The sequence below is a fragment of the Helianthus annuus genome, chromosome 10 (assembly GCF_002127325.2).
Source record: "Helianthus annuus cultivar XRQ/B chromosome 10, HanXRQr2.0-SUNRISE, whole genome shotgun sequence".
NCBI classification, from domain to species: Eukaryota; Viridiplantae; Streptophyta; class Magnoliopsida; order Asterales; family Asteraceae; genus Helianthus; species Helianthus annuus.
The window spans coordinates 146,965,919-146,985,809 of NC_035442.2; positions in this window are offsets into that span (position 1 = coordinate 146,965,919).

Here is a 19,891-nt window from a genome sequence, read left to right on the forward strand (position 1 = left end):
TGATATACTTATTTATTCAAAAAGTCAGATCGAACATTGCCAGCACTTGCATGCACTCTTAACTTTGTTAAGAAAAGAAAAGTTGTACGCTAAATTCTCAAAATGTGAATTTTGGCTACAAGAAGTGCAATTCTTAGGACACATGGTGAATCACGAAGGTATTCACGTAGATCCTGCTAAGATAGAAGCAATTACCAATTGGAAGGTTCCGCAAACTGCAATGGAAATTAGAAGTTTTATAGGTTTAGCCGGTTATTATAGACGATTTATTAAGGACTTTTCCAAGATAGCTGTACCATTAACCAAGCTAACCTGTAAAGCTACTAAGTTTGAGTGGGGACCTAAACAAGAAGAAGCCTTCAGAATTTTAAAGCAGAAATTAACCAATGCTCCAATCTTAGCTTTACCAGAAGGAACGGAAGATTTTGAAGTATATTGTGATGCTTCAAAATTAGGATACGGATGTGTGTTGATGCAACGCAAAAAGGTAATTGCGTATGCTTCCAGACAATTGAAAAAGCACGAAGAAAACTATACGACTCATGATTTAGAATTAGGAGCTATAGTTTTTGCCCTTAAGATATGGAGACATTATCTGTATGGAAGTAAGTTTACTGTTTATACAGATCATAAGAGTTTAAGATATATATTTGGGCAAAAAGAGTTAAACATGAGGCAAAGAAGATGGATGGAAATCCTGAGTGATTACGATTGTGATATTCAATATCACGAAGGAAAGGCAAACGTAGTTGCAGATGCCTTAAGTCGTAAGTATCATGAAAAGCAAAAGCGAGTCCGTGCCCTTAGAATAAATCTACAAGTAGACTTAATGGAACAATTGAAGGAAATTCAGGAAATGGCAATCAAGGACGATGCCGAAGGAATGAAAGGTTACCTAAAAGAATTGGAACAAGGAAATGATGGAATTTGGAAATTCCACAAAAGCAGAATTTGGGTACCTAATCAGGGAAATTTAAGATCAAAGATTTTAGAGGAAGCTCATAAATCTAGGTATACTATACACCCAGGAAACAATAAGATGTACCAAGATTTAAGAAAGAAATTTTGGTGGATAGGAATGAAAAAGGATATAGCCGAATACGTATCTAAGTGTTTAACTTGTTCACAAGTTAAAGCCGAACATCAGAAACCCTCAGGTCTACTACAACAGTTAGAAATGCCTGTATGGAAATGGGAACTCATAACAATGGACTTTGTTACTAAGTTACCCAAAACCAGAAAAGGTAATGATGCCATTTGGGTAATCGTGGATCGATTAACCAAATCAGCTCATTTTCTACCAATAAAGGAAACCTTTAGTATGGAAAGGTTAGCCAAGTTGTATGTAGATGAAATAGTATCCTTACATGGAGTTCCACTCTCCATTGTATCGGATAGAGATAGTCGTTTCACTTCCCGTTTCTGGACAAGTTTCCAAGAATCAATGGGAACCCGACTCAATCTAAGTACTGCATATCATCCACAGACAGACGGACAAAGTGAAAGGACGATCCAAACTCTAGAAGACATGCTCCGAGCATGTGTAATTGACTTTGGAGGTAATTGGGGTAACCATTTACCATTAATCGAATTCTCCTATAACAATAGTTATCACTCAAGTATCGAGGCCGCTCCATTCGAAGCACTGTATGGACGCAAGTGCAGAACTCCCGTATGTTGGGCAGAAATAGGAGAAAGTCAATTATCAGGTCCAGAAATCGTGCAAGAAACCACAGACAAGATAACCCAAATCAAGGAAAGATTGAAAACAGCCAGAGATCGCCAGAAGAGCTATGCATACAATCGCCGCAAGCCACTCGAATTCCAGATAGGAGACAAAGTACTTTTGAAAGTATCTCCTTGGAAAGGAGTAGTACGATTTGGTAAGAAAGGAAAACTGAGTCCAAGATATGTTGGACCATTCCCAGTGATTCAACAAATCGGACCAGTTGCTTATCGCTTACAACTACCAGAAGAACTAGATGGAGTACATGATGTATTTCATGTATCCAATCTCAAGAAGTGTCTATCAGACGAATCCCTGGTAGTACCTCTTCAAGATGTGGAGGTAAATGAAAAACTGAAATTCATAGAGAAACCCTTACAAATAGAAGATAAGAAAATCAAGTTTCTCAAACACAAACGACTCGTACTGGTGAAAGTCAAATGGAATTCAAAGAGAGGACCGGAATACACTTGGGAACTGGAATAAAAAATGAAGCGCAAGTACCCTCATCTGTTTCAATGAATCTCGAGGACGAGATTTTTCCTAAGGTGGGGAGGATGTAACAACTCTCCTTAAAATTAATAATTAGAGTGATAATTAGTCAATAAGGAAACCCTAATTGAGACACCCAAGTAATTTCGCACTAACCCTAAAATTTTCGGAACAATTGGAATCAGGATCAGGGCCCCTAAAACTCAGGGGGGGGGGGTTAAACCCTAATCGATATTATCCTTATTGTTCGTTGTCTAAGTTGAATTTAACAAAACTGTCAACTCACCCAAGCTACTGGACACGAAACCTACCCTACCCTAAATTGGAATCCCAGGCGATACGCGGGAGGTTCCCCGAATTCTGCCGCGACACGCGGGAGATGCCAATTTTCAGTATAAATAGAGGGCCTTGGGACTTGAATCTGGGAGTTGAAACGACGTAAAATAGTTGTCTGTACGTCGAGTTAAGGTCGTTTTACTACAATTAAACACCCACACTGCTTTCGAATTGCTGCCGCAAAACAGGGTAATCACTCGATCGCTATTACGATTCATTTTCCGAGATCAATATATCCAAAGAATGTTTAAGTGCCGCCCACATTAGGGTTATACTTTGTCGTTCGTCGTTAAATCGATGAATGTTTAAGTATTGCACTTTGTCGTTCATTGTGAGAATTTGATTTCGTGAGTTATCGTAACTGCTGTATTGATCACTAACCCGGTTTTGTGTGCATTATTGTTGAAATTAGGTTAACAGGGCTAAATCATATTCTATCCATATTAAATCTGTAATGTAAGTCATTCTCTTTTTATCAACTGTTTTACAATACTCCAAATTATTTTTCAGAATTGTAATTACAGTGATTAAGTTGATGTAATCACCAAATTACAGCCAGTATGTGGGGTATTGTGCACATTACTACAGTTTAAATCATTTTAGGTGGGCGAACCTAATTTAATTGATTTACGTCATTCATTGGGGCAGCCAATGGTGATATGACCACTGTCACAGATCCGGTCGAGTGACAAATACTGTGGGTAGTTGGTTGATATCAGAAACATGCGTAAAAGATCTTAACACTGTGAATTATAATAAATGTGTCTTTTCAGTAAAATGAATGATTCACTCAGTATTTTCCGCTGACAAAATCTTTTTCAAACATGTTTCAGGTGATCTACTGTAAATCAGGAAAAGTGTCGAGGAGCATTTCAAGCTTAAAATAGTGGCTCAATATAAAATAAAGAAATATGTTTAAAAATAAAGATTTATCAGAAAAATCTTATTATTGTAAATTATCGGGGTTTTATCCCGAATTGTGAAATGAAATAATCGGGAAAAGTTTTTAGCTTTACAACGATCCTGATGTTAAAATTCCGCTGCTAAAATCACATAAATAAATATCACGGGATTTCTGTCCCGCGGCTCCTGAAACGGGTCAAACCGGGTCGGGGGCCGTGACACCCGGTTTGACCCGTTTCAGGAGCTGCGGGACAGAAATCACGTGGTATTTAATTAGTTGAGTTTAACAGCGGAAGTTTATCATCAGGATCTTTTTAAAACTGAAATAATTCCCGATTATTTTATTTCACAACTCGGGATAAAACCCCGGTAATTTACAATCATTTGATTTTCACGAAGAAATCTTTTATTTTACAAAACATGTTTCTTTATTTTATCCTGAGCCACTTTCTTAAGCTTGTAGTGTTTCATGGCACTTTTCCTGGATCATAACAGATTACCTGAAACATGTTTGAAAAAGGTTTTGCCAGCGGGAAATACTGAGTGAGTTCATTCAGGTTTTATAAAATGACCCTTAGTTATAAAATTACAGCATAAGAGCGATTACAATGGTTTATATCTTATATTTATCTGGCGCCATGTCACAATGGTGACATGTCACAATGGTTACGATGGTCATACTACTATTAGGTCAATGAACCCAAATAGTGATGATTATCCCTAGTAGGTCAATGAACCTAACTGGGAGAAAATTAGTAATGTGCACAATACCCCACTAGCCAGTGATTCAAGATATCCACGACTTAGTCCCTGTAATTATAACTTTTGAAAATAATTTGGAGTATTGTAAAACAGTTGATAAAAAGATAATGACTCACATTGCAGATTTAACGAGCAGTGTATAAGCCTACTAATTTAGCCTTGTTTAACCTAATTTTAATAACAATGCACACAAACTGGGTTAGTAACTAATACAACAGTTACGACAATTCACGAGATTAAACCCTCACAACGATTATCAAAGTGCAATACTTAACAACTCAACGGATTCACAACGGATGACAGAGTATAGTTCGAGTTCGGACAACACTCAAACATTCAAGTTGAAATCACGACGAATGACAAAGTATAAGCTCAATTTGAGCAGCACTCAAACAATCGTTGGATAGTTACAATCGATCGGACGTTGAATCGTAATAGCGATCGAGTTATTACCCTAATTGTGGCAGCGATTCGTGAATCGTGTGTGTTGTTGGACTGTTCCTACGATAACTCAGCGTACGTTTGGAATTTTTACGTCGTTTCAGTGTCAGAATTCAAGTCCCAAGGCCCTCTATTTATACTCGAAATTTGCACCTCCCGCATATCGCGGAAGAATCCGTGGCACTTGCCGCGTATCGCCTGGGGTGTCAATTTAGGGTAGGGTAGGTTAGTCACTGGTATAGGCCTGGTGAGTCGACAATTTAAGAATTCTCAATTTAGACAACGTATTCGGAGGATTATTATCAATTAGGGTTTAACCCCCTTGAGTTTTAGGGGCCCTGATTCTAATTCCAATTGTTATGAAAATTTTAGGGTTTATGCAGAATTACTTGGGTTTCTCAATTAGGGTTTCCTTACTAGACAATTAGCATAATAAGTATTGATTTTAGTGAGAGTTGTTACATCCTCCCCACCTTAAGAAAAATCTCGTCCTCGAGATTTACTGGAATAATTGAGGATATTTCCGCTTTATTTCTGATTCCAACTCCCAAAGTGTATTCTGGTCCTCTCTTTGAATTCTACTTGACTTTGATCAATACTAGTCATTTGTGTTTGAGAAACTTGACTTTCTTGTCTTCTATTTGCAGTGGTTTCTCTACAATTTTAGCTTTTTATTTACCTCTACATTTTGATGAGGTACTACCAGGGATTCGTCTGATAAACATTTCTTGAGGTTGGATATATGAAATACATTATGTACTCCAACTAGTTCTTCTGGTAGTTGTAAATGATAAGCAACTGGTCCTATTCGTTGTATTACTGGAAATGGTCCTACGTACCTTGGACTTAGCTTTCCTTTCTTGCCGAATCTAACAACTCCTTTCCAAGGAGATACTTTCAATAACATTTTGTCTCCAACTTGAAACTTCAACAGCTTTTGTCTATTATATAATTCTTCTGGCGATCTCTAGCCGTCTTCAGCCTTTCCTTCGTGATACTGAATATCACAATCGTAGTCACTTAGGATTTTCATCCATCTCCCTTGCCTCATGTTTAATTCTTTTTGCTCAAATATATCTTAAATTCTTATGACCTGTATAGACAGTAAACTTACTTCCATACAGATAATGTCTCCAAATTTTAAGGGTAAAATTATGGTTCCTAATTCTAAGTCCTGAGTGGTATAGTTTTCTTCGTGCTTTTTCAATTGTCTTGATGCATACGCAATTACCTTTTTGTGTTGCATTAACACACATTCAAATCCTAGCTTTGAAGCATCACTATATACTTTAAGATCTTCTGTTCCTTCTGGTAAGGCTAGGATTGGGGTATTTGTTAATTTATGCTTTTAAGATCCTAAAGGCTTATTCTTGTTTAGGTTCTCATTCAAACTTAACTGTTTTACAGGTTGGCTTAGTTAATGGTATAGCTATCTTGGAAAAATCCTTAATAAACCGTCTATAGTATCCGGCTAAACCTACAAAACTCCTAATTTCCATTGCGGATTGCGGAACCTTTCATTTGGTAATTGCTGCTATCTTATCAGGATCTATGTGAATACCTTCATGATTCACCATATGACCTAGAAATTGCACTTCTGGCAGCCAAAATTCATATTTCGAGAATTTGGCGAAAAGCTTCTCTTTTCTTAACAAAGTTAAGAGTGCATGCAAGTGCTGATAATGTTTTCCCGACTTTTGTCATAAATAAGTATATCGTTGATGAAGATAATTACAAATTTATCCAAATATGGTTTACAGATCCTATTCATCTTGTCCATGAATGCTGCAAGTGCATTCGTTAATCCGAAGGGCATGACTGTAAACTTGTAATGACCATACCTAGTTCTGGAAGCAGTTTTAGGTATGTCTTCCACTTGTACTTTCAATTGATGATATCCGGAACGTAGGTATATCTTAGAAAAATATCTAGCTCCTTGAAGTTGATCGAAAAGATCATCAATCCTAGGTAATGGGTATCGATTCTTAATTGTAACCTTATTCAATTCTCTATAATCAATACACATTCTCATCAGACCATCCTTTTTCTTAATAAACAACACTGGTGCCCCCTCCCACGGGGATAAACTAGGTTGTATGAAACCTTTACTTAATAATTCATCTAATTGATTTTTTAGTTTTTTTTTTATATTTCTGTGGGTGCTAACCAATAAGGTGCCTTGGCTATCGGTATAGTTTCTGGAATTAGATGAATCCTAAATTCTACCTCCCTATCTGGTGGTAATTCTTCTGGGAATACATCTGGGTATTCTGAAACTACAGAAATTTCTTTAAGTTCTTTATCTTTAGTATTAATGATTACTTGAAATCATTTATACTATTTCCTTGCTTTTGTTCATAATTAGCAACTTTCATTACTCATATAAACTTTATGGGTTTACATGGCTTATCTCCTGTAATTATTATTATTTCTCCAGTAGGTGCACAAATTTTTATGGAATTCTTATCACAGATAATTCAAGCATGGTTGTTTACTAACCAATCCATTCCTAACACATCATCAAATTCAACTAATTTCATAGATAATGGGGTTGCAGAAATTTATGACTTAAAAGTTCTATTTCTACGTTTTGCAGAACCTTATTTATTTTAGCTGAATCCCCATCTGCCGTTTCTACTGTAGAAATTTGCCTAATGCTGGTTAAAAGTAAGTTAAGAGTTTGGCAGAATGAAATATTTATAAAACTTTGGTTTGCACCAGAGTCAGATAATATTTTTGTGTAAACGTTGTGAACTAAGAACGTACCAGCTATCACATCTGGAATGAGCTCTGCTTCCTGAGCAGTCAGTTGGAAGGCTCTTACATTCCTTTTTGCTTCTTCTGCAGGTTTGGCTTTATTGTTAGATAGTTTGTTAAGTTTTGGACAATCTGGCCTAAGATGTCCAGCTTCTCCACAGTTGTAGCAGACTGAAAATCTCTTCCTCCTGCAGTCTTCTTCTTGATGCCCCGAAATTTTGCAAAAATTGCAATATCCTTTGCATCTCCCAAAATGCTTTCTTTTGCAAGAATTGCAAAATGGGCTAGTGGAAGATTGCCCATTCCCTCCTTTCTTGAAATTGTTATGGTTACCCGGATGGAATCCTTGGGTAATCTTTGGGCTACTTCCTTCCTTCTATTTTCTTCTCTTGTCCGTACTAGTTCGTCAGTCAGGGTATTGGCTAAATCTACCGCATCATCAATCGTGCGAGGTTTTGCAGCCTTGGCGATATTACAGATTTCAGCAATCAATCCCCAAATATAACGAGAAATAAGTACCGGCTCTGGCGAAGCCAGTGTTGGTACTACTCGAGCATACTCAAAAAATGTCAAAGTATACCTTCGACAATCTACATCCACCATCCGGTGGGTTAAAAACTTATTTGTCATTTGTTCCTTTTCATATTCGGGACAGAATTTTCTTTCTACAAAGCTCTTAAATTCTTCCCAGTTCATAGCATACGCCATCCTTCTTCCTTTTGCTTGTAACACCGTATTCCACCATTCTAGCGCCCCTTCTTTGAAAAGGTTTGACGCGTACATGACCTGATCATCCTGAGCACATTTACTTATGGCAATTACTGCCTCGGTTTTCTCTAACCAACGTAGTGCCGCAGTCGCTCCTTCATTGCCTGCAAACTCAGTGGGTTTACAAGCAAGAAATTCTTTGTAAGTGCAACCAGGCGTTGTAGCTTTCATTTTCTTAGGGGAAGGAGCTTGCCGTGGTTCATTCTCATGATTAGTATGATTATTGCCTCCGTTTACGCTATTACTGAAGTTATCTTCAGAAATACGTTTGCTAGGAACAATTTGTTGTGGTTCTATTGGATTTTTAACAGCAGCTACGATTGCTGGAATAGCGTTGGCTATCCCTAGAGCAACTATTGCTGGAATAGCGTTGGCTATCCCTTGAGCAACGATATTTTCTATATCCTGCCTAGTCATATATTGATCCCCCGGTTGTTGCTCAGATTGATTAACCTCATTAACTGGTTCATTACTAGCGTTTTCCATCTGATAATATATTTATTAGTATTAATAATAACAATTAGACATAAAATAATTATATTAATTTCACAATACACATATAGCCAAACTTATTGATTTCTTGATTTCCATTTATATTTAATAGTATGCATCAATACACACCATTATCTTACAAAGTTTTATTTTAGGTTTTTTTACAGACTGATTTTGACTATTACTATTATACAACCACAGTTCCATAAATCCCCTATCCTTTGTCAGATGATATTCTAGTAATGACGTTCCCTCTCATCGTATTTCCAGGAGATCTGTCCCCCAATCTCTTGGATCCTATTCCCAGTATCCCTTAGTTCTTTGCCAAAGTGGCGGAGTTCAGCCATATTCTCGTTACTCAATGGTGGATTTGGTAAAGGTTCTAGATTGAACTGAGGAAAAGGCTCATAGGGATTGTTTTGGAACTGTATTTCATTAGTTAACCATTCGTCTATTTGCGAGTGGATTGAAGGATTTGGTATAGCTAGTTCTAAGTTCATTGGTAGTTGTGTTTCAAGAAAGTGAATAAAAACATTTTCATTAACAGGCTTAATAGTATTATAGCTTGTCAATATAAAATCTAGTTCTTCCTGAGATGGTAACCTTTCAATTTGCCTAGAGCTTTCCCCAATTTCCATTTTCTTACGCTTGGGTTTCTTGAGAGGTAAAGCGTTGAATTCTATAGGTTCTTCTATGTCTGGTATATACCTATTGAAATCTCTGGAAACCTCTATTCTTACTGGATAGAGATTTAAATTCTGAAGGGCGTCAGACAAGTCACTCATGCTGTTTAGCAAAATACACACAATTACTAAGTTAAAATTCATAACAAAATTTTGCAGAAAAACTTTTAAATATTATTTCATACTAGGTAACTACCAAAACAACGGAAATTTAAAACACACTAGGTTTTATTTGTAAATTTATTTATTTACTGAATAAGGCTTCTAGACTGTAGATAATAAAAGTACTAAAACTTAGGTTAAATTATTTAAGGATTTGCATTAATTGCTATAAAGATCTGCCCATACTGTACATAATTAGTCAGATAATAAAACACATAATCACAAAATAGCAATTAATAAAAATTAAGTATTTTCTAAATACTTAATTGGCTTAAATTAGTGGCTTAATCAGTGGCTCTGATACCACCTTTTTCTGTCACGGCCCCCGACCCGGTTTGACCCGTTTCAGGAGCTGCGGGACAGAAATCCCGTGGTATTTAATTAGTTGAGTTTAACAGCGGAAGTTTATCATCGGGATCTTTTTAAAACTGAAATAATTCCCGATTATTTTATTTCACAACTCGGGATAAAACCCCGGTAATTTACAATCATTTGATTTTCACGAAGAAATATTTTATTTTACAAAACATGTTTCTTTATTTTATCCTAAGCCACTTTCTTAAGCTTGTAGTGCTTCACGGCACTTTTCCTGGATCATAACAGATTACCTGAAAAATGTTTGAAAAATGTTTTGTCAGCGGGAAATACTGAGTGAGTTCATTCAGGTTTTATAAAATGACCCTTAGTTATAAAATTACAGCATAAGAGCGATTACAATGGTTTATATCTTATATTTATCTGGCGCCATGTCACAATGGTGACGATGGTCATACTACTATTAGGTCAATGAACCCAAATAGTGATGATTATCCCTAGTAGGTCAATGAACCTAACTGGGAGAAAATTAGTAATGTGCACAATACCCCACTAGCCAGTGATTCAAGATATCCACGACTTAGTCCCTGTAATTATAACTTTTGAAAATAATTTGGAGTATTGTAAAACAGTTGATAAAAAGAGAATGACTCACATTGCAGATTTAACGAGCAGTGCATAAGCCTACTGATTTAGCCTTGTTTAACCTAATTTTAATAACAATGCACACAAACTGGGTTAGTAACTAATACAGCAGTTACGACAATTCACGAGATTAAACCCTCACAACGATTATCAAAGTGCAATACTTAACAACTCAGCGGATTCACAACGAATGACAGAGTATAGTCCGAGTTCGGACAGCACTCAAACATTCAAGTTGAAATCACGACGAATGACAAAGTATAAACTCAATTTGAGCAGCACTCAAACAATCGTTGGATAGTTACAATCGATCAAGCAATCGTTGGATAGTTACAATCGATCAGACGTTGAATCGTAATAGCGATCGAGTTATTACCCTGATTGCGGCAGCGATTCGTGAATCGTGTGTGTTGTTGGACTGTTCCTACGATAACTTAGCGTACGTTTGGAATTTTTACGTCGTTTCAGTGTCAGAATTCAAGTCCCAAGGCCCTCTATTTATACCCGAAATTTGCACCTCCCGCGTGTCGCGGAAGAATCCGTGGCACTTGCCGCGTATCGCCTGGGGTGTCAATTTAGGGTAGGGTAGGTTAGTCACTGGTATAGGCCTGGTGAGTCGACAGTTTAAGAATTCTCAATTTAGACAACGTATTCGGAGGATAATTACCAATTAGGGTTTAACCCCCTTGAGTTTTAGGGGCCCTGATTCTAATTCCAATTGTTATGAAAATTTTAGGGTTTATGCAGAATTACTTGGGTTTCTCAATTAGGGTTTCCTTACTAGACAATTAGCAAAATAAGTATTGATTTTAGTGAGAGTTGTTACAACCATTTTGTAAAATTTTCTAAGTTTTCAACGATGATGGCATGGTACGTATTGAGACAATAGTAAACTCATCGTCGCACAGCCGTTCTAATCGGGTGGGAACCACCCCCATCCGATCGGTTACTGTCCGTGACAACGTTTATGTCAACTCCGTATTCCAGTCATCATTCTCCGGTGGAAATCCATCCTTAAGCCGATTCTAGACTAATAATCAAGTCTATAGTCCGTTCAGGACCGGATCTCATCATTTAGCGTAAAAGTTTGAAGAAAAGATGTAGAAACTTAAGTTTTATTATGAAAATACTTAGATTTAGCTTAGATTCAGTGATTAATACATGGAATCCCTTAGATCTCAGCTAGATCTTACCAAGAATGACCTCATATAGTAGTTTGTACAAACCACCATGATGACATCATCCTTAAGATCTCAGATCTGAGAGATTTCACGGTGAAAAGTGTGATTTCGAAGGTGAATCACGTAAAGGATGAAGTGTAGATCAGGAAAGTACAAGAATCTAGGCTAAAACGTACCGAAATCAGCAAGAAAATGGAGGAGAAAGGTGTTTGTGCGTCTGTGTCGAGCAGAGCTGTCACATCACCTAAAATGGTGATGTGACAGATAGTAAGAAAGGGAAGTGGAGGCGGCATAAGGTAGATAGGGTGGTCACCCATTCGGGTGGTCATCCGATCGGACGGCCACTCTAGCCGATCCATCTTTCTGCGTTCCCGATTTTGATTCGTTTTGCGCGTTAGGTTAGGCGTTGCGTTATGTATGGTTTATGTAAAATATCTAGATTGCATCACAACCCAAAAGTTACCAAGTTTCATAGATTCCGCCAGTGACAAGGCTCTAGTCTCTCGTTCAAACAGGAATCAAGTTTTACGAGTCTAATGAGTCAAGCACCAAATAAGTTTTAAGGGTCAAGAGTCATAGTTTCTCAAGCATCAAGAACCAAGAGTCCAAGCATCAAGTATCAAGAATCAACAATAGGAATCTAGTTTAATCCTCAAAATCAAGTGTCTAGATTAAGCATCAAGAGTCAAGTACCTAGATTTAAGTATCAGGTTATCAAGTATCAATAATCAACAAGATTCATGCCAAAAGTATCAAAGTATCAACACCATATAACTACAGGGACCAAAACTGACATTAATCAGAAGTTCAGGGACCGATCTTGCCCAAGTGTATAAAGTTTAGGGATGCTGGGCATTACAGTCTCCCCTCCTTTAGGAGATTTCGTCCCCGAAATCTTAGAAAAACGTTTGAAAAGATGCAGGTACTTCGACTTCATATCACCTTTCAATTCCCAAGTGAATTCGCCGCCACGCTTTCCTTCCTATTGAACCTTAATGTCACACCCCAACGGATGGCGGAATCATCGGGGCGCGGCACTAAGCGAAACAGATTGTCCAGAAGTTTCCATAACAATTATCATTACTATTCAATTTAAAATAACATGTCCCAAACCATGTCTCAAATAGTAAACAGATTATTACAGACCAAATCTAGGCAATTAATTCTGTTCCGACAACTCGGATTTAAATATATAGCAATTGTTTATCTGCTTCTAGAGACCCTTGATTCAATCACTACAGACAACTATTTGTTGGACTCTAGAGCTTTATTCTAGCCTCGCTTTCCTAGCAGATAAGCATCCTAAACACATGTCACATACGTTAAAGTAAAAGTTAATACACATAGTGTAAAGGCGAGTATACAAGTTTGATAATAGCATATAGAGTTCGAAATAGTTTACGCATAACCAGTACGTACACAGCGGAAAACGAAGCATGTTAATTATCGACACGGATCTATCGATACCAATGACTGCGGGTTGACTGCCCGAGGCAGTTCGTAATACATGATCACCACTGTAATCCATGCAAATAATTGTCCTTAACAACCCCCGCATGAGCGGGTGCTGAGTCCAAACTATAGTACTATCGTCGTTAAGGCAGGTAGACAGCATTCCATGTGTAAACATAACAAACAAGCATTCATTAAGTCACGTATAACATGCGGTCACGGTTAGTGTTTAAAAGTATTGCGTAGTGTGTTCGAGGAGTTTTAGTATAAGTAACGTATGTAACACCAAAAAGTGCATAAAGCAAAAAGGGATCGAGTATTCTCACAGCGGTTGATGGATTGAAGGGAGTGCTTGAGAGTAAGGTTAGCCTGAACAGTTCGATAGTATAACGATAAGCAATGAACAAGTGTCGATGGATCGGACAGCTGGTCGATCGGACGGTAGTCCGATCGGGCGGCTGACCGTTCGGTTGGCAGTCCATTCAGACAGTTGTCCGGTAGGACGGGAGTCCGATCGGATGGCTGTTCGAGTGGATTGTTTCTTCCCTTGAGTAAGATGTGTTTGCGCATGATGGTTGACTTTTGAAGTTTTCGTTGTAGCATTTGAAAACCTTGAAGTATATTTGCCTTTCAGGTCGGTCGATTGGACGATCGTTCAATCGGTCGGCAACCCGATCAGCTGGTACTTCAGTGAAGAACATGTCCTCAGTAAGAGGTCACTCGACAGGACAGTAGTTCGATCGGGTGGCATTTCTGTGCATCGAACATGTTAAAAAATTGATTAAGTATTTAAAGTCAAGTATCTCATGATCCGAAGAGTAATCCGATCGAATGGCAGTCCGATCGGACAGCAGTTCGTTCAATACCCAATCTTCAAGATAATTTGGTCAAGTGTGGGATCCATGTGCTAGCCGATCGGCTGGCCAGTCGTTCGGCTGTTTGTCCGTTCGGCTGGCTGTCCGTTCGGACAGCAGTCCGATTGGACAGTGCCTTGTCTTAGTCGGCCTGTTCGTCTAACACTCGGTTATTTTGATTGTTTGTCGTTTTATCGAGGTATTTTGATAACGAGTCAAGCAACAGAAGTCGCGTCATTACTTAGTTCCCCTAATCGGACAGGAATCACCCAAATCTGATTAGTGAACAGTTCGGGACGGTGTTTCATGTTTAACACGAAATCGGTGAACCTCGTGGTTAGAATCCGGATCTTGAGCCACACAATCACAAGAATGAGTAGTGTGTTGACACAAGGTCCAATTCCACCGGTTTTGAGTGCATTGAGTGTAAAAGAGTTGAAAGAAAGTTGGAAAACCATCTTTCAATCCTTTCTTTGGTGAAAATGTTTAGATCTACTAGAGATCTTTGTTTGTTTATGTGGAAATTGGTTAGATCTAAGTTGTTCTTGGTGGATTGAGGTCAAAACATGAAGTTCTTCAAGAACACCATGATGAAATCATCCTAGAACACCTTGAATCTTGATGATTTCACGGTTAAAAGTTAAGATTTAAAAGATAAAAAGGTGTAGGAGTGCGTGTAGATCAAGAAAGTACAATATTTAGGACGAAATCTTACCGGTATTGAGAGAAATCGAAGAAAAGGTGAGCTGAGCGTGCTGGTCGGACAAAGGTTTCCAAAAGTGGAAATGATGACAATGACAGGGGTATTTATAGAGTTCCAAAAGAGGAAAGTGCTGACCGATCGGCCAGGCAGCTCGATCGGACAGCCTGTCCGATTGGACAGCAGTCCGATCGGCCGACTGGTTGATCGGTTGGTGGCCTGATCGAGCAGTTGCCTGATTCGAGTGTTCGGCGCGTCGATTTTTGATATTTCGATTTCGATTGCGATTGATGCGAATGCGATAGAGTTTCCTTTTCAAATTACTTTTAATCCCAACTACTCATATCGAGCACTATCCTTTCTCCACTAATTATCATGATTCGATTTCGATTGAGTTCGATTGCGATTGAGTTTCGATTGCGATTCGATTGATTACCACATATAACATAAATAAACATGCACAAGTAACACATAAGGCACACACACACGTATAACAGTAACCCAAAATGCGTATATTCGAGTTTGCGAGTGCGATGATGATTAGAATAGTTCGATTTGCGTTTAGTTAACTTTATCGCATTATTACTTCCTATTATTCACGGTCGTAAAGCGGTTCGTATGGAGAAATATACTTCGATTACTTCGATTGTAATTAATTACTCCACATAATACAATTAACGTAAAAACATAAAATAGACTAACTACAGTCAAAGAAGTCAAAACAGGGATGAGCAAGGAGAGACAGATTGCTATTAGCGATCTTTTCCTCCTTTGACTTCAATCTTGACTTTGACTTTGACTTTCGAAACACTGGGGTGTTACAGCCTCCCCTTGTTTAGGGAATTTCGTCCCGAAATTAGGCCGAAGTCGTAACAAACAACTGCGGGTACTTTGCCTTCATGTCACTTTCGAGTTCCCAAGTGAACTCTGCGCCTCGTTTGCCTTCCCATTGGACCTTCACGATAGGAATGCGCGAGCGCCTGAGCTGCTTGGTTTGGCGATCCATGATTTCAACAAGCTTTTCCACGAAGTGCAGTGTTTCGTTTATTTGGAGGTCATCGAGCGGTACAATTAAATCATGCTCAGCTAGGCACTTTCGGAGGTTTGACACATGGAAAGTCAGGTGGACGTTACTAAGTTCCTCCAGTAGTTCGAGTCTGTGGGTGACTTTTCTGGTCCTTTCCAGAATCTTAAAAGGTCCAACATATCGAGGCGCTAGTTTCCCTTTCTTGCCGAATCTGACCACACCCTTCCAAGGTGATACCTTTAGGAGTACGTAGTCGCCAACGTCAAATTCAAGGGGCTTGCGTCGTCTATCGGCGTAACTTTTCTGTCGACTTCGAGCTTTCAACAAGTTGTCTCGAATTTGGGGGACTTTGTCAGTCATTTCTTGCAGTAGCTCAGGACCGGTTAATTGCGAGTGACCGATCTCGTGCCACACAATAGGCGATCGACATCTTCTTCTATATAAAGCCTCGAATGGTGCCATTTTGATGCTGGTATGATAACTATTGTTATACGATAATTCGACTAATGGCAGGTATTTGTCCCAATTACCACCGAAGTCTATGACACACGAACGGAGCATATCTTCAAGAGTACGAATCGTCTCTCAATCTGGCCGTCGGTCTGAGGATGGAATGCGGTACTCAGGTTAATCGTAGTACCAAGAGCAGGTTGAAACGTTTCCCACAATCGCGAGGTAAACTGAACATCACGGTCAGAGATGATGTCACGAGGCGTCCCATGATTACAAATGATCTCGTCGGTGTAGATTCGGGCTAATCGTTCCACTTTGTAGTCTTCTTGTATTGGCAGAAAGTGGGCTGATTTGGTTAAGCGATCAACAACATCCCAAATGTTGTCGTGACCTGATGACGTGTGCGGAAGCTTTGTCATGAAGTCCATAGCTATACTCTCCCATTTCCACATAGGGATTGGGGGTTGCTCGAGTAAGCCAGAGGGCCTTTGATGTTCAGCCTTGACCCTTGCACAAGTCAGGCACTTCCCAACGTAGAGAGCGATATCCCTTTTCATTCCCGGCCACCAGTACTTGTAACGAAGATCCTGGTACATTTTATCGGCACCGGGATGAATAGAATACCAAGATTTGCGGGCTTCGTCCATCAAGATCTTTCGCAATTCAGTCCGCTTAGGGATCCAAATTCGGTCCAGACAATAGAAGATCCCATTCGATTTGCATACAAGCTGAGCTCCATCGTGATAGATTCTCTCCCTCTTCAAGGTGCGTTCATTAAAACAGGCATGCTGGGCTTCGCGGACGAGAGTTTCAAGATCGTATTGGGCTTGGGTATTACGAATGCTGAGCAACTAACTCCGTCTGCTGAGCGCGTCGGCAACGACATTTGCTTTGCCTGGGTGATAACGAATCTCACAATCGTAATCGTTGAGAAGTTCTACCCATCGGCGTTGATGCATATTAAGTTCTTTCTGATCAAAGATATGTTGCAGGCTCCTATGATCGGTGAAGATTGTACACTTGGTACCATACAGGTAGTGTCGCCAAATCTTTAACGCAAAAACAACTACGCCTAGCTCGAGATCATGGGTTGTATAGTTCTTCTCTTGGATTTTGAGCTGTCGAGAAGCGTAAGCTATAACCTTGTCTCGTTGCATGAGAACACAACCAAGACCGAGGTTGGAAGCATCACAGTCGACAATGAAACCGTCGTTTCCATCGGGCAATGTGAGAACAGGAACATTGCAAAGCATATGCTTGAGGGTTTGGAAAGCAGACTCTTGTTCAGTTCCCCAAACAAAAGACCTGTCTTTATGCGTAAGAGTGGTAAGCGGCACAACGATCTTTGAGAATCCTTCGATAAATCGTCGATAATAGCCTGCTAGTCCGAGAAAAGAATGGACTTCAGACGGGTTCTTTGGCGTAATCCAACTCTTAACTGCTTCAATCTTCGCAGGATCGACATGGATACCCTGACTATTAACTATGTGACCCAGAAACTGAACCTTCTCCAACCAGAATTCACACTTTGAGAACTTGGCATAGAGTTGATTCCCCTGGAGTAGTTCGAGAACCAAACGTAGATGTTGCGCGTGTTCGGTTTTCCATTTGGAATAGATCAAGACATCGTCGACGAACACGATGACGAAACGGTCAAGATATGGTTTGCACACGCGATTCATCAGATCCATGAAGACCGCGGGTGCGTTGGTTAAGCCAAAAGGCATAACAACGAACTCGTAGTGGCCGTAGCGGGTGTGAAAAGCGGTTTTGGGTATATCTTCTTCTTTAATACGTAGCTGGTGATAGCCTGAACGGAGATCGATCTTCGAGAAACGCGTAGCACCTTGCAGCTGATCAAACAAATCGTCGATGCGAGGTAGGGGATAGCGGTTCTTGATGGTTAGCTTATTCAATTCCCGGTAGTCGATGCACATCCTGAACGAGCCATCCTTCTTTTTAACGAAGAGGACTGGCGCGCCCCAAGGAGAGGTGTTTGAGCGAATAAAGCCTTTCTCAAGTAATCCCTGTAGTTGGTTCGAGAGTTCACGCATTTCGGACGGCGCGAGTCGGTAAGGAGCTTTGGCAACAGGGTTGGTTCCAGGAATGAGGTAGATACGGAAGTCCATATCACGACTTGGCGGTAGTCCAGGAAGATCATCAGGGAACACCTGAGGAAATTCACAGACCACAGGAACGTCTTTGACTTCTGTCTTCCTTTTCTTTTCCTTCTCCGCTACTACAATGTTGGCCAAGAAAGCTCTGTATTCCTTGCGGAGATACTTGCTAGCTTGAACACACGACATGAGTTTGAGACACTTCGAAGGGGTTTCGCCATAAACACATATTAAATCACCATTCGCGAGCGAGAATCGAATCATCTTGTCGAAGCACACAACTTCAGCATGGTTTTCACGAAGAAAGTCCATGCCTATTATGATGTCGAAACTTTCGAGCTGCATCGGAATAAGGTCGATTGGGAAGATGTGATTGTTGAGCTCAAGAGTACAATCACGGAGAACAGAATTGACGGCGACGGTTCTTCCAGTAGCGACTTCATCATCGAATGACGAGGGCAGATAAGAGCGCTTACGACTAAGGAGCTTTTCAAATTCGAACGACACAAAGCAATTATCGGCTCCAATATCAAACAAACACGATGCATAAATACCATTCACAAGGAACGAACCATTGACCACGTTGTTGTCGGTCTGAGCCTGACGCGCGTTGATGTTGAAGGTTCTGGCGCGTGCGGCATGTTGCAGCTGCTAAGGCTTCTGCTGCTGCTGATGGTGTTGCTGGGGCTCCTGCTTCACGACCCTGTTGGGGCACATGTTCGTAAAGTGGTTGGGGTCACCACATGCGAAGCAAACTCGGGCGTTGATCGCGGGTGCCTGAGTTGCTTGATGGCCTTTCGGCGCTGGGAGCAGAGCTTGATGAGCAGTGGCTTGAGCTGGGGTGTTGCGAGGGCCAGTACGACAGTTAGCAGTAAAGTGGCCGTACATGTTGCAGTGAGCGCAGAAACGACAGGCAAGACCCACCGGATGGTGATAAGAGCATGTTGAGCAAACCGGGTGGGGGCCTATGTAGGCACGCTTTGCTGGTGGTGCATAAGTAGTTGGAGATGGATGGTAATGGGGATGCTGCTGGGCCGGTACGGCCTGGAGAAGAGCAGCAGTGGTAGTGACTGCGCAGTTCTTGTTGCTGGAACTGCTGTTGTTGTTCTTCTTCTTTCGGCGTGAGGGCTTTGACGGTTGAGCAGCGGCGGTTTCGGCAGTTGGAGCGGCGGTAGCTTGATGCAGGTGCTTCGAGGTTTTATCCCAGACACCAGCCTTGACCCGCTTGTCATTGATGCAGGTAAGTATCCTCGATCGTCTTAGTCTCACCCGCTTGCACGAAATCTGCAACATAGTCAGGCAGGGCTCGGATATACTTCTTGATTGCCATGTCAAAAGTCTTCACCTGATCAGGGCAGATGATACTGAGCTGCTTGAATCGAGCAGTTAGAGCAGCGTTTTCACCATCCTTCTACTTTATGTGCCAGCATTCATCTTCTAGCTTCTGGCATTCATGAGGAGGACAGAATTCTTCCAGCATGACCTCCTTGAGTTCATCCCACAATAGACTGTAAGCTGCATCGTTTCCTCGCTTGTTTCTCTCGGCCGTCCACCAGTCTAGTGCGCGGGACTGGAAGACGCCAGTAGCGTTGAGAGTGCGAAGATCGTCGGGGCAACCGCTCTGT